The sequence below is a fragment of the Anoplolepis gracilipes genome, chromosome 13 (genome assembly GCF_047496725.1).
Source record: "Anoplolepis gracilipes chromosome 13, ASM4749672v1, whole genome shotgun sequence".
In the NCBI taxonomy this organism is placed as follows: Eukaryota; Metazoa; Arthropoda; class Insecta; order Hymenoptera; family Formicidae; genus Anoplolepis; species Anoplolepis gracilipes.
In genome coordinates this window covers 571,136-582,713 of record NC_132982.1, presented here as the reverse complement: position 1 = coordinate 582,713, position 11,578 = coordinate 571,136, and positions in this window count along the sequence as shown.

Here is an 11,578-nt window from a genome sequence, read left to right as displayed (position 1 = left end):
TCGGCTTTGTTTGTCAAACTTCAAAAACATCAGGATTTCCATTGCAAAATCAGTATGAAGTTAATTCAGTTCAACATATTGAACACGTTTTTCAAAAATAAAGAAATTTCTCAAAATGCATATGTTTTTATGGCCTAACCATTAGTTAACGGAGCACCTGCATTTTGTTTGGCCATTTTTGGTTCAAATAACAAATTTTTTGCAGAAAATGTTTTAACACGATGGAATTATTTAAAAAATAAATTAAAAAATTACGGAATATCTGTAATGGGTTTTTCATCAGATGGAGATACAAGATGCTTAAAAGCAATGAAATTGAAAACAAATTTCCCAAACATGTCACAAGATATACCTTATGCGCCGTATTTTAAAGTAAGTTTATTAATATATATGTTTAACAAATTTTATTCTTTAAATAAAGTTATAAAAAGGCAAGTTTCTTATGGTTTCAAAAACATAATTAAAAAAAATAATGTTTAATCTTTAGAAATTTTGTCTCAAAAATGCCATATATATATTACTTATTTATATTTATTTTTATATTTACAATTTATATTTATTCAGTAATTTCTATTTACAATATTTTATATTTACTTATATTTTTTATAGATACTATTTTCGACAGAAGATTCAATTATGGTCCAGGATACAATACATATTTCCACAAAAATTAAAACAAGATTGTTAAAAAATAATATAATGCCAATGGGAGAATATTTTGTTTCGAAAGAACACTTAAAAGAATTAATAGAAAAATATCCGAAAACGTCTCATTTTTTAACTTTGTATCATTTAGACGGTGAGTAACTAATCTTTTTTTTAGCATCATTATTCTTTTTTAACATTATAATAATTTTTTTTATCGCTTTATTTTCAGAAACTGATAAAATGAATTTTGATACTATTAATAAAATGTGTGATCCAAAAGTATTAGAATTATTAAACAATATTGACAATGCAAATGCAACTAAACACCTGCTTTTAATAACGCATTATATTATGGATTTTTATATTGATAAATCTATAAGCATTGAATTAAGAATTTATTATATTTGGTATGCAACTTTCTTTTTGCGATTATGGAGAGCATGGCTTAAAAAACAAGATTCTTTTACCTTGTCCAAAAACTGGTTGACTTTAAATATATATACATGCATAGAGTTAAATGCTCATGCTATGCTATTGATATTAGAACTGTGTAGAAAAGACAATTGTCCAGAATTATTTTTATCTTGGTTATTTAGCAGCTAACATGTGAAAAATTTTTTCGTCAAACTAGAGCCATGTCGTCAACTTATTCCACAGTTACAAACTTTGACATGTTAGACTTGCTGAACAGAAATGCAATTCAATGTTTGAATAATATTTCAGCTGATTCAGGTTAGTACTTTGTCATATGCATATTTTTAAGTTATAAAATATTAAGTGTCTATTCAAAATTAATAATATTAATTTTTAATTATTTCAAGTAATCATTTCACATTTCCTAGAGAAGAAAATGTAAAGGTGGGAAAAAACAATTCAGAAACTAAAATTCCTTGTCACATTCCAAGAATTGAAAAAATTAAAGCCCAACTCGATAAAGCAAAATACCAAGCATTAATTGACGCAGTAAAATTAAAAATTAGTTTAGATGATCCAAACCATGTAATGGAAAATATTGATTTATCTGCGATACTGAAACCATCGACAGCAGTGAAAACTTTAACGACGACTTACAAGAAATAGAAATGCATCCAGAAGACTCGCAGGATATAGAAAAGATTTAAATATATTAACAGAAGTAACAGAGTCGGAAATCAAAAATAATACATTTGCGAAGGAAAATAATAAGTTTAAAGATAAGTTATTTTTAAAAGTTTATATTAAAAATAAAATAGCATTAGTATGGAAATCGACACTATGTTGGTTTTTTTTTACAAAATGTGGTCGATTGTCTTCAGATAGATTGTTACGAGTAAGAGGCATGCTCGGAGAAATTAAAACCAAAAAAAAATTAAATAAAAAGTGTGCTCACTTAAGAGTTAATAAACAAAAGAAAAAAACTGAAAATAATGACCTGTTATGCCGCGGGACGGCACTGAGTTCGGGATCCGCGGAGGAGAGCAGGATTCAAGGCGCGGGAAGGCTTCGTTCTTTTTAATAACGTAGAATCCTTGTAATAGTTATCGAAATATATATTTACTCCAGTACAGCAGTGTAGCGCAGTTTTATTGCCTATGAAGGCGAGGTCGGTTCCCTTCCTGGTGTTGCGTCGTAGGCAAGATGGGCCCTTCGCGTCGGTCGTCGGGAGGGTTGGAGGTTCCCACTTGGTTTCACTCGCGCACTTTGATTATTCTTTATGACTGCTCGTCGCAGCTACGACTATTACTAACTTACTTTTTTGACTGCCCCCCTGTCCGAACGCAGGTGGGTTTTTTATACCGTTGAGCGACCGTCCTAAAATTCGGTCGGATTGCTCAACTCGCGCTGAGTGCAAGCTCAGCGAGTCCAAGAGTCGGACTTCCTGGCTTGCACTCTTTTGCAATTCTCGCCGTGATATTCCGACTTCGTCTTGGGTTTCGCGCGTGGTTCGCTATGTCAGCGGTACGCGCGGTCAACGCTCCGATCGCGATATGCGGATATCGTTTATTCCGCAAGGCTTATTTCGTTAGTATTCCGCAATTATACTTTTATTATATTTTCTTAATTATTAATTGATTATTATTTCATATATATTATTTAATGTAATTAGTTATAGTTTTGGGCTATAACAGACCCTTTATTTGAAAGTACAGTTGAACTCGAATGTGAATTTGAAGACATTGATGAAGCAAACAAAGAATATGAAGTTAACTCGAAGAAACCCACCTGCGTTCGGACAGGGGGGCAGTCAAAAAAGTAAGTTAGTAATAGAAGCAGAAAAATACTATACTGTCTACTATGATAACACATTCTATATTGGAAGAGTTATTGAAGTATTTGAAAATTCTGCAAAAATAAAATTTTTTAAATCCGAATTAGACATTTATAAGTGGCCCAAAGAAACAGACATTCAAATAGTACAAAATGAATACTTATTCTTTGGACCAGTTACTCTAATTGGAACCGAACCGTTTCATTTAAGTAGACATGAAAAAACATTAATTGAAAAAAAATACAAAGAATTAAAGAGAATATATATTGATGGTTTCAATATCGCTTATATATATAAACGATACTGAAACCATCATTATATCCATTATATTATCCATTATATAATGACTAACTTATATGTAACACATAGTATATACAATATAATAAAATTTAATATAATATAATATTTAATAATATAAATATATATAATATATATAGTATATATAATAATATATTTAGTATATACAATAATATATATTGTATATATAATAAAATTTAATAATATAAAAAAATTTAATAATAAAAAGGAATATTTAGTTAAAATATCCAAACTGTGTACATTTGTTTTGAATTATATTATACTTTAGAATTACATAGAATTACTTTAGAATTACATAGAATTACATGGAATTACTTTAGAATTATATAGAATTACATGGAATTACTTTATATTGTTTAACATTACACGTATTTCCATCGCATTACTTATAATTGTACGTCGCATTACAAGGAATTACTTAGAATTCCCGGTAATTCGCAATACATGTACAAATTTTTGATGAGTGAGACACCCCTCGGTAACGACTTAGTATTAATATACGATAATAATAGAACACTAATAGCTAAAGAAATCAAAAACGGTCCTAAATGTATTATAGACAGCGAAATTACAGTCAATACTTGTTTTATGGGTACAAAAAATATAAGAAAAATGAGTAATGAAATGTTATGGCGTAAACGTCTAACACATTGAGTCCTAAGTATATTGACAAACTAATCAAAGAATCTCTTGTTGAAAATGCCAGTAAAATTTGCAAAGATGAAATTGATTGCGAATCGTGTAGTGCATCAAAGTTAACTAAAAAACCTCATAAAATAGTAGAATACAAAATTACTAGTATACCATTAGAACTGATATATATTGATTTATGTGGACCGATGCCAACGGATTCAATTAAAGGATCTAAGTATATGATGGTAATAGTAGATGATTACACTGGTATGTACTTTGTCTATTTCCTTAAATATAAAAGTGAAGCATTAAATTACTTCATTGAATTTCAAAATAAATTCGAAAACAGGCTAGAAACTAAAATTAAAAGCATTAGAACTGATAATGGTCGAGAATTTATTAACGAAAATTTTTATAAACATTTAATTAGATCGGGTATTAGTCCTCAAAAAACCGTGCTATATAATCCACAAAGCAATGGAAAAGTAGAAAGAGCAAATCATGTATTATTAGATAGGGCTCGAACCATACTCTATGATAGTAAATTGCCTCATGAATTTTGGGCAGAAACACTGGCAACGGCATGTCATGTTTCAAACTTAACTCCTAGAAAAGGTAAAACAAATACTCCATTTAAATTATTTTTTGGTCGTAAACCCTCACTGGAGCATTTAAGAGTATTTGGTTGTGTCGCATTCTTTTATGTACCAAAACAAAACCGTGACAAATTAGAACCTAGAGGTGAAATTAGCATAATGGTAGGCTATGCTAGGAGTCGTAACAGATCCTCCTCGATGGTGCGCCACCTTGACGTGGTGGGGAGGTTCTATCCCGAAGCCCCGAGAAACCGGAGTGGAAGGATAGCTAAGAACGCACCTTTAGCCGGATTTCCTCTTGGACTCCGGCTCGGGCAGGATGCATATCTGGGTGTCGGACGCGTACAAATCGGTCTCTGCTACAGGCGCGACGGTCGCGGCGGAAATGATGATGAACACCACATAGTACGCCGGGGGCAGAAGCCCTTAAGCCGAAGCGTGGCTGGGCGAGGGTCGAGAAGTAACGAAGACACTACGCGAGGGCCTTAGCGTGCCCGCCTGAAGAGCGTCCTCCCTTCCGGAGGAGTTTTCTTCAAAAGAGCCGATCGGATGATGAGGGAATTATGGCTTAAGGCTCGATGAGTCTCGATCCTGAAGTGAGGTTTACGCGTCGCAAATCCCAAAACGGGAAGCGAGCGATTCGGGGTACGGCTTCTTGAGGGGAGGCGGACCTACGGGTGCCGACGAGTTTCCTGGGACGGTCGTTGCTTCCGGGCCACCTCGGTGTCAAGGGATCTGTCGACTCTTCGGGGGCGACGGGTTTCACCGGCATCGCGTGGTTGTAGTAGGGTAGATATTCACCCTACGATGCAGGGTTCGGGTAGGACCTCGATCTGTTGACTTGACAGCAGGGTGAGGCATCAGGGGATCGCTCTCCCCTGATTCGGGTTCTGGTGGTGGGTGATGGAGAGATCTTCGGCTGGATTCGAGTCCAAAGTCACCAAACACCGTAACAGAGGTCCTCTTTCCTCTGTATAGGAATGCCGAAAGGATAGATTGGTTAGCAGGATGCCCGATGTAGGTTGAAGGACCGCAGTCTCGATGCTATACACGGTACGCACAGGGGTCCGCTTTCCCCCTTGTATAAAAACGCGGAGGCGGGGACACGGGTTAGAAAGCCCGATGTGGGTTAAAGGACATTACCGTCCCGATGCTACACACGGTTCGAACAGGGGTGCGCCTACCCCCTGTACAAAACACGGAGGCGTTCGGGGCAGGATGTTTATCGACAATGCGATAACACCCTGTGAAATGACTGGTGTCTGACCGGAAGAAACCGGTGCGTACTGAATTGGGGCGTCGTTGCACAAAAGACTCCTTCGGGCCAACTGCCGTTGGGGCTAGTACGTGTCTCGATTCTTTCACTGGGAACTCGCCACTCTGCTAGATCAAGGACTGGAAGCGGGAACCTGTTAGTAGTAGAACCCAGGAGAGGTTCTGCGAAACCAGGGCCCTGTGAAAAGTCCTCGTCAAGGTGAAGACCCATAAAGATTGCGGCCGGACCGCCAATACAGGAGTCCGCCTAGTGGTAGTTCGTTTCGCCCACTCTAAAAACTGAAAAACGCACGCGAAATAGAAACCTTCTGAGGGTGGACACCGGAGGCAAAGGCGTGGGCCAGGGGTGTCACCCGGGGGACGCCAAAAAGGATGGTGGGCCCGGGCGAGTTTAGGGCCAAAGAGGATATCGCCCCGGTTCGGTCAAACGGCACCACCATGTACGCACACCACTATGGGGCTATCTATCGGCCCTTTGTTTTATAGGAGGTGCACCCCATCGTGGCGTACCACCTTGACGTGGTGAGGGGGCTCTGGTCTTTGGTCGTCCCGGGTAGTACCCCTGGTCCAACTGTGGAGAGGGCTGGGGCGGGCGGGAACTAGCTAAGAGTACACCGTACCCTGCAGTCTGTGAGGTACACCTAGAGCACGGCGACTCCGTTAGAGGCTTGTCTTCATTCATCGGTAGGGGTTGGCGGCCCTGACTTCAATCGCCCGATGGTACGGCACCGATAGGGGAGGCTTGTTCCCCACCCGTGACACGGCTGGGTGCTCCCGGCACACGAGGGTTTCCGCGTAGTGGGTGCTCCCGCTGCGCGGCGTCCCTCGGGAGGGATGTGGGTGCCGGCTTCGGCTGGCGTTCCACGGTCGGGGACTCCTCTCTTGCGGACAGGCGGCTTAGTGGGCTTGCCCCTAAGCGCGCGGCCACGAAGAGTAGTGGAACGGGCCGATTATGTTCCGGAACTCCCGGGTCCATCGGCCTGGGCCGTTCTCGAGCCGCACGGACGTATTTCGAAGTCGGGGTCGGGACGGCGCAGGAGACCGGCGCGGGTCGTAGCGGGCACAGCCTGGCGACTCCGAGTCGGTCCGGGGTCGCTCGGACGTATTCCGAGGTCAGGGCTCGGCAGCGAGTGTGGGCGCCTCCGGCGGTGCACCGTGACCGTTTCCCCTTCTGAAACGGTGCAACGCCGGGTCCCCTCCGAGATCTCTCTTGGGAGGGACGTTAACACGGTACGCTGGCTGCTATGGCGAGTAAGGCTGGGCCGAGGAGCGGCGACTCAGGCCCAACTGTCCATGGGACCTCCCGGGTGGCGCCACCTGCTGCGGTATCCTGGAGGTCGAAGGTCAGGAATCCCCGAAAGCCCATGGAGCTGTAAAAATCTCCATGGGTGAGTAAGGGGCTGGGGACCAGTGCCGGGGATGTAACATTCCCTCGGCCCGAGTTGTATGTCACCCCTCCTGAGGGAACTCGGAGGCCCGGTCGTGGAGTGCTTCCGGGCTTGTTCTGGGACACTGCGGCCGGTGAGGGTACACTCTGGGTGACGGAGCCGCAGTGATGCGTGGGATTCTTTTACAATGAATTGCACGCCTTTTAACACTAACCAGGATGAGGAGAAGAGAAAGGAGGAGACGACATCAAGGAGACCGGGACCATGGTGTTCCAAGGTGAAGGTCGTGGAAAGTAAGTCGGTGCAAATTCGCTTACGCAGGGAGGACCCTGCAGTTTTTAAGTTCGGCTCGACACCATCACCGAGCACGAGCAAGAAAACTGAGGAGGAGCATACCCCGGAGTCGGAGGAGATGCCGCTTCCCAAAAAGAGGAAGCAAGGGCGCCTCGTCACCACCGGAGATTATGAGCGGAAAAAGGCAAGAAAAGCTGAGGAGGAAGACAGAAGGGCGGAAGAGGAGTAGCGAGACTTGCTCGCCACCCCCCTCTCTGAATCCCAGGCTTGGGAAAGGTACGAGGACGGCGTTAAGGATCTCCTTGAGGATATGAAAGAGTCCTCTCTCAATGAGATATCCTCGCGATGCATTGACAGTGCAACAGTCCTCAAAAAAGTTGCGTGCCGCTACAAAAGCATGAAGGGCACGGTCAAAAAAGAGGTTGGCCAAGCTGCCTGCAACAAGCAGGCAGCGATATATACCCTTGTGATGAGGGTACTCATCACGGGGAAAACAGAAGCCTGTTCGGAGAACAGGCTGAAGGGGATGGAGGACCAAATTAAAGAGCTGAGGGAAGAAAACATCCGCCTTAACTCGAAAATCATGGCCCTCACCGAACAAGGCAATAAGAAGGGGAAGAAGAAACCGGATCCCCCTCGCCCTACTACCAATAGAGGACCCGGTGAAAAGAAGGAAGTGCAGAAGATTTCCGCCGCCGCTCAAGAAGTCGAGTCAGACAAGGCCGACTTAATGGAGGTCGACCCCGTTATGACGGCTGAAGGCCTGCCCACCCAGCAGCCCCTTCTGCTACCCTCGATAAAGAGGAAAAAGGAAAGAGCTGGAGAAGAGGTACCCGCCCGGAGTCAAAACCCAAGAGGCCCATCGAAAATTTGATATTCTTTCGGCGAGCATCGATTAACTCTTGAAGAGGAGGGCAAAATTGTGTGGGGAGAGAAAAATCTCCTTAAAACAACACCCCCTCCCCGGGCAAGATCCCCCCTCTGGGGGCCCGCAGTACGCCGAGGCCTCGACAAAGGTCAAGGCCGTGGTCCTTACGGCCCCCGAAGGAAAGGGAAGAAAAGAAGAGGTCCAAGCTTGGATCCAAGGGAGACCAGGCTAAGAACTCCCCCCTGCCCGCTCCTCAAAACCCTCCGCCACCTTCCCTAGACCAGAGAACATCCTGGTCGAAGGTGGTAGGGAGGAAGGCGAGGAGACAAGAGGCGGCGAAAAACACCGCGCCCCTCAAACCCGCCGTTGCTGGTGGTAAAAAGGCCTCTCCCCCTCCTGGCTCTAGGAAGAAGGAAAAAGCGGCAGAGCCCACTAAAAAACCAGGGGGGAACAAAAACCAAAGAGTCCCGAGAATGGCAGCCATCTTAATCACGTGCCCAGGAGGGCAATACGCTGAGACACTAAAGCTGGCCCAACAAAATGTCAATATCGAGCAGCTAGGCATCCAAAGCCTAAAGGTAAAAAGAGCTGCAACAGGAACTATCATCTATGAAATCCCTAGGGTTGAGAAGGCCGAAAAGGCCGACAGATTTGCGAAGGAGCTTCGCAAGGCCCTCCAGAATAAGGAAGGTGTCTGGATCGCGCAACCCTGCAAGAAGGGTGAGGTTAGGGTCCGTGGCTTGGACTACGCCGCCACTAAGGAAAAGATAGTGGCGGAGGTGGTGAGGATAGGTGGGTGCCTGGCTTCAGATGTCAAAACGAGGGAGATCAGATTCTCTCCCAAGATAATGGGTACCCTCTGGGTACAATGCCCGCTGGCCGATGTAAATAAAATAATAGCGGCCGGTAAAATCAAAATAGGATGGGTGGCAGCAACGGTGGAGCCCTTAAAAGCCTGGTCCCTGCAATGCCACAGGTGCCTAGAGCGGGGCCACGTCCGGGAGTGTTGTAACAACGCTACGGACAGAAGTGGCCTGTGCTACAACTGTGGCACTGCGGGACACAAGGCAGCCAACTGCTCCGTACGGACCAGATGTGTCCTATGTGCGGAAAGTGGGCTGCCTAACAACCACAATGTTGGCAGCGAAAGCTGCCACCCAAAAAAGAAGATGAAGGGCAGCAACAACAAGGCTGCCCCCAAGGCTGGGGCGAAACAGGAGAGTGATAAAACCCCCTCTCCCCCAGTCGCTGCCCCTAGCAAGGGACAAAAGGAGAACGTAGCCCCCAAACTCCAGAAGAAGGCGATAGAGACTACGCTGAATAAGAAGGAGGTGGCAACAGCCACGGCTACAAAGGAGATTCCCGTTGAGAATCTCATTGTTTTAGAAGAGGTGGTCATGGAGAAGACCTAAGTCTCATGACATCATGAGCAGAATAGCCCTCCTCCAAACAAACCTGAACACTGCGCCAGAGTCCAGGATCTTTTCCTGCACACTCTAGCGCAGTGGAAATGCGGAATCGGGATAGCGGCAGAGCTATATAGAATTTCGCCCAGCCATCCCTGCTGGGCGGGAGACGACCTGGGCTCTGTCTCTATCACTTGGAGAAAAGAAACTGTCCCCCTGTCACAAGATTTGAGCGGGGAGACATGTCGCGGTGGAGTGGGGCCCAATATGGGTGGTGAGGTGCTATATTCCCCCCAGCGTAAGAGACCCTGCCCGGTTCGGGGATGTCCTCGACGAACTTACACCAATCGTCCTTGAGAAGCTCCCCGAACCCATCATTGTGGCCGGGGACTTCAATAGCCTGGAATAGACTATGGGGTTCCCGGCATAGCAACAGTAAGGGCAAGGTCATGGAGGATTGGGCGGCGGTGCTCGGTCTCGTTCTACTCAACCAGGGATCGAGCAGCACCCTGGTCAGACCGCAGGGGGAGTCCATTGTTGACCTAACATGAGCGTCTCCCTCTGCGGCTGACAAAGTGCGCGATTGGCGGGTGATGCCAGAGGAGACCCTCTCGGATCATCTATACATCCGTATGAAGGTGGACATCACCCGCCGAAAGGTGCACAACTGCTGCCCTGCAAAAGAAGGGGGGACTCACCATCTTTCAGTTGTCCGAACAAGACAAGAAGCAAAAGCTTGCCTTGATCTATCGACATTGTAAATGTCATCGCTTTGCCATAAGCATAAGGTTTCGAAGAAAAACTGGAAAAAACATGTAACACATCGGTCAAAAAGTCCCGAGGCTAACATATAGGTGGTGCTGTTAGGGACAAATCCTTATGATTTTCAAAGAGTGCCTACCTTTACATAATACATGTCAAAATTTCATCATATTTCGACCATTAGTTTACAAGTTACAGTTGTTTTAGTGACGCTACTTTTGATATTCCGAAAACAATGGAAAAAAAAGAATTTCGTGTGTTGATTAAACATTGCTTTTTGATGGGAAAAAATACCGTTCAAGCAAAAGTTTGGCTTGATAAGTGTTATGGGGATTCTGCCCCATCGAAAGCAATGGTCGAACGTTGGTTTGCTGATTTTAAACGCGGTCGTACAGACACCGAAGATGCTGAACGCTCTGGACGTCCAAATGAGGCTGTTATTCCAGAAAACATAAAAAAGTGCACAAAATCGTTTTGGAAAACCGTAAAGTGAAGTTGCAGGAGATAGCTGACATCCTAAAGATATCAAAAGGCAGTGTATTCACCATCGTGCATGAATATTTGTCTATGAAAAAGCTATGCTTAAAGTTGTTATAGCCCCAGAAAAGGCTACAGATTTGATAAATATATATATATACATATAATTATATAGATGCAGGAATGCATCGCGAGCGAAGCGATAATCGCGCGAGCCGCTGACGCAGCGAGCCACGCGCGCCCGAGACCGAGCGCGAACGCGAAACCGGAAAGCGCTCTCGGAGACGCACCGGAAAGGTGTCGCTGAATCGTTAAAAGTACAAGCGAGGAAATTCGACTTTGAACGTCCTCGTCTGCACTAAAACGCGAATTCAGCAACATAACCATATTTGGTCATGTTGCTAAGGGACCCCCTCCGAAAAACCATGCAGTTCGGAGGGAAGCTCAGCACCCGCCGCGATGAAGCCACGGGCAGTCGTTAATTAGAACCGAACGAGTAATAATCGCCACGAGCAGCTACTGACCAGATTCAACAAAGTCATACTCGCATGACTGAGAGAGATACGCGCACCTGAGATAAGCCGACGCGTATCAGACTACCGGTACGACGGCGTATACGAGAGATACCGCTCTCTCACTCTAACCGACAGCAAGCGCGAGTAGTA